The following is a 5188-nucleotide window of genomic DNA, read 5'->3' on the forward strand; positions in this document are numbered from 1 at the left end:
TCTCTCTCTTCTCTCTCTCTTCTCTCTCTCTTCTCTCTTTTTTTCTCCCTCCACCCCCCCCTCTCTCTCTCTCTCTCTCTCTCTCTCTCTCTCTCTTTCTCTCTGTTACTGCCTGGCCCAAGACATACAAGTGCTCTCAGATAATACCCTTTATGAAGGTCTCTTAATGAATACCTCTCCTTTATCATAAGGACCACAATAACTATATTCTGAGAAAAATGCCCGTGAATCAACACCACAAACCCATGCCATTTACGAAAGAATTTACCCTACATAAAGGGGGTATTCTACACCTACACCTAGCTTCACTTTACCATTCAAGTGTAAGTGTATCTAAGACACTACACAAAAGAGACGTACTGTACGTTTCACTACACAGTCAATATCAATGCGGCATTGCATTATTCCATCTTACAGTCAGCACTTGTTTATTGTTTCATGGCCCACTTGTACCTGATAAGACATCAATATAGTGTTATTTTTTTATTTCATTTTATTTTCTGTAGTAGATGAGTGCAAATATATTTTTAGTTTTCAAACATACATTGAATACCGTATAATACGTTTTGTAAGAAGGGTCATAGTTAGTGTGAGCCGGAAATACAGAGGCATTTCCAAGCCACACTCCATGATAAAATGTTAGAGCTTCTTTTCTTTGTGTTCGCGTTTGTAGAATACTGAATCTTACATGTTGACTGAATTACAACTAGAAAAGATGATATATTGAAGAAAAATATATAATGTGATGCAATAGATCTAGTTTGTGGGTTGTGTTTTCCCTCTAGAATGTATAGTGATATATGGATAGTGTTTCTTTCTGTTTTCTAACGAACAGTTCTCGCGTTCAACTATTGACAGGTTTATTTACGATCCCCAAGAACAAACTTTAAAAACTGTGAAAATGAAATAAACAGGAAAATATTCAGCGCAAAATATTTCTCAATTCGATTCACTGAATAGGATTGGAATTCAAATGCCTTGCTTTCTCCAATTGGATTCCAAAACCTTACTCAAAAATAAAATCTTAAAATACAGCGAAAAGTTCAAATTTAGCGACTGTGAGCATGAAACAATTATTCCATGTTTGGGATGGAATCTCTCCCCCTGAATCGCTGTTTCAGATTAACACACAGATTTATTAACAGATTGCTCCAGGTTAATTCACAGTTTCGTTCTCTTAACCTAGTCTAACATAACAATTCACAGTCTTCTTTATAAAAAAAATATATAACCTTACACAATATACTTATGGGTTGAGGTCCACTTCAAGGTAAGGGTAAGGAAGGAAGTCATTGTATTAGCATACTTGTTAGAAAAGTTGATGTTATCAGTGTGTTTTGCGCACACATACTCGTTCACTCACACACACACACACACACACACACACACGCACGCACGCACGCACGCACGCACACACGCACAGAGAGAGAGAGAGAGAGAGAGAGAGAGAGAGAGAGAGAGAGAGAGAGAGAGAGAGAGAGAGAGAGAGAGAGAGAGAGATACTTTTATTATACTCTGACATGTTTATTGAGGCAAAGGATTACATGAGAGAGTGAGAGAGAGAGAGAGAGAGAGAGAGAGAGAGAGAGAGAGAGAGAGAGAGAGAGAGAGAGAGAGAGAGAGAGAGAGAGAGAGAGAGATAACAGTATGTATACAAGCATTACTCAGGTGTAATGTCCATCTATATCAGTTCTATATCAGAATAAAAAATAATACATTTACAGACAATAACAGCTTGAACGTACCTTTCATAATCACAAGCGACCTGCAAACGCCACCCACATGAGGTCAGTTGGTCAGGTCATCTCAGGTCGACTTAGGCCACCTCATAAACAAGTTCACGTGAATTTCTGACAAAGCATTATATATTACATTAAAACGTGTCTTGACTATAATCAAACACATAGTTGCACTCTACAGGAAATATCAGACGAATGCTTAGGTTTTCTAGATCATTAGGTGATATGTTTATTGTAATTGTGTTTGGTGGGTTTAAGCGTGCTTTCCAAATAACATTCTCTCCCTCTCTCTCTTATATATATATATATATATATATATATATATATATATATATATATATATATATATATATATATATAATTGTGTGTATGTGTGTGTGTGTGTGTGTGTGTGTGTGTGTGTGTGTGTGTGTGTGTGTGTGTGTGTGGTATGTGTGCATTATATATATACACATATGTATGTATGTATGTATACATGTATTACTAGGCGATACCTCCAACTTGTCCCTTCCTCTTGTGCACATCTGGCCCTGGTCTACTTGCAGAGCTAAAGTTGCAGCTCAAGAGGGAGAAAGGGGTCCGAGTAAGAGATCGTGCAATTCGAAAACGGTTTATGCTCTGTATCAATGATTCCCAACCGGAGTTCCGCGGAAGCCTTGGATTCCGCTGACCATCACCAGGGGTTCCGCCTAAAAACTTAAAATAATTATGAGCTGATACTAAAGGACAGTGATCTTAATTCATAATTCACAATTCCAAAAAAAAAGAAAAAAAAAACGTTGCAAATACTTTTCAGACACCAACAAATTTGTAAGTGTCAATCAGTACAATGATATACTGTATACAGATGTTCTTGGAATATGAAAATTATCATAGAGGTTCCTTCAAGGTGTAAAGGTTGGGAATAACAGCCTAAGCAGGTTGCTCCGCCATGCCTTCCTCACGCTCGCTCGGCCGCCATATTGGAATTTCTACACGACACGTTTGCAGAGGAAAGGCGGTGGTGGATTACGAACTTAGTATTTTCTTTTTTTTTTCTAGTAGATTGGTGTTTTCATCAGTTTAAAAATAATTTCATAGTGCGCTTTTGTATTACCTTTGCGTCTATTCTCTCACGAAGACAACTTAAAGCCATAGATGAGGGTTGGCTGCTGTCTATCAAGGGATAGATGTGTGGTTTATTGGCTAGCTCTATAAACGCAGGTCTGTTTATGTATAAATTGTATGGAGACAGGAGATATATCAACTATTTTCATCTCTCTCTCTCTTTATTATCCATATACATATCTCTACTATTCACAATAACCCCTCCCTATCTATCTACCTCTGACCTATCTATCGGATCCTCCCTTCCTCATTTCCTCCTCCTCCATATCCAGTGAGATGATCAACGCAGTCAGTATCAAGTAGTCCTCAAGGACTTCATATGACATCACTTCTCAAGGAAAACACGATAGAACTCAGTAAATTGACTACGTGTGCGTGCGTCCTGTACTTGAAACGGGATGGACATACGCACGCACGCACACACACACACCGCACGCACGCACGCACGCACGCACGCACACACACACACGCGCACACACACACACACACACACACACACACACACACACACACATCCCTCTCCCCCCACATGAGCGCACGCGGATATAAGTAAGACATAAACACACGTTGCATCTAAATGATAATTTTCACTGAAAACATAAACAATAATAAAGCCATGAAAATACAACATAAAGAACAAAAATACACTTTGTTAATCTTTCTTCTTATTCCAATTTTTTTTCTCTTTCTTTTCAATTGTTTAAACTTTTATACATACATATATATATATATATATATATATATATATATATATATATATATATATATATATATATATATATATATATATATACTAAGGCATTTTTGGCGGAGATTAATTTATGTAGGTTATTTGGGGGGGGGGGACTTTACTCTTTTGATTAAGAATTTTTTATTTAATTTATTCAATTCATTTATTTTACGTTTATCACTATTTTTTTTTTGTCGGTGTTTAGGATATTACGATATAAATTTTATTATTTGTGAAGTTTATATTCTTAAGGGAAATCATTCTTAAAACTATCATTGGCTAAGAAAAAAGAAAATGATAGTAAACAAGTAAATTGCAAATAAGGAAATGAATAAAAAAGGTAGTTATTGGTTGTTACCAGGGGGGGGGGTGACCTATTACATTCGATATTGATATTTTGGCTTCAAATCGCAATTTAACTTTCGTAAGAGTAGTTAAGAGCAGAAAGAAAAATGAAAGATGTATATTTATGTTGCGAAAAATGGTGTGTATTATAAAATAATGTTAGGCAATTTCATGGTTACAGACTAACTAAATGCCTATCTATCCAGCTCTCTGTCTGTCTGTCTCTCTATCAATCTAGCTGTCTCCACCTCTTTGTCCATCCTTCTCTCTCTCTCTAACTTTATCTAGCATTATCATCAAAGCAACCAGTTTCATTCGGTGTTCCACAAGGCTCCATCCTAGGCCCTATCTTATTCATTGATATGCCATCAATTGGAGAAAACCGTCTTCTTATTCAGTACGCCGACGACTCTCACTTTCTTCACGATGCCTCTGTTAACAATCTAAAGGAATTGATAGAAAAAACAACAACAAGCAAACAGACCCTAACAGAAGGAAAACAGTACTTCGATATGGCCTGAAACTAAATCCACAAAGAACACAATGTATTTTCATAGGCAGCCGTCCGAACATAGCAAAAATATCCACAGATACAGTTATAGATTTCCAAGGTTGCTACATCAAACCAAACACAAGCGTAAAAAATCTAGGAGTACACATAGACAGATACATGACATTTGAGACACACATTGATCACATCTACAGAAAAGTAATGGGTACTCTGATATACGTAAATCACGTCAAAACTAAAATAGATACAAGTGTAGTGTAGTGGCAAGTGTAGCACTGGAAAATGTAAGGAAATATGACTACATCACACCACATATAAACAAACTAAAATGGCTAAAAGTACAACAGAAATAAAACTATAAAACATATATTCTAATCCATAAAGTCATACAAGGAAATTACCCAAATTGGCTATTACCTATACAAACAACAGGCAACATAACAGGTGTCCATACAAGGCAAAATAACTCCTTATATATCAAAAGATCGAAGAAATATGCAAATCCGAGGCCTGGTGATCTGGAACCAACTAACAAAAGACATTTAAATAAAAAGGAAAAGAATATTACTGAAATATCGATGACATCAGGTGTTTAAACATGAAGCAAGCGCGATATTTCTGTCATTTGTGATATTAATGTTCTGTCTAATTTTGTTAAACAGACATTGTATAATATCTATGTATTTAACATCTTATTACGTAATGTAAACTTCATATATGTAAATAGAATGGAATAAAGTGTTTTGAATTTGAATT

The 5188-nt window shown here is 36.0% G+C and overlaps 1 protein-coding gene across 1 annotated transcript in view; it reads right to left on the minus strand.

The window, feature by feature from the left end:
• LOC119595022 (glycine receptor subunit alpha-1-like) overlaps nucleotides 1–5188 on the minus strand; it is a gene marked incomplete in the record, with an annotated part of 22735 nt that overhangs the window by 3970 nt on the left and 13577 nt on the right.

The sequence above is a fragment of the Penaeus monodon genome, chromosome 1, assembly GCF_015228065.2.
Source record: "Penaeus monodon isolate SGIC_2016 chromosome 1, NSTDA_Pmon_1, whole genome shotgun sequence".
Lineage (NCBI taxonomy): Eukaryota > Metazoa > Arthropoda > Malacostraca > Decapoda > Penaeidae > Penaeus > Penaeus monodon.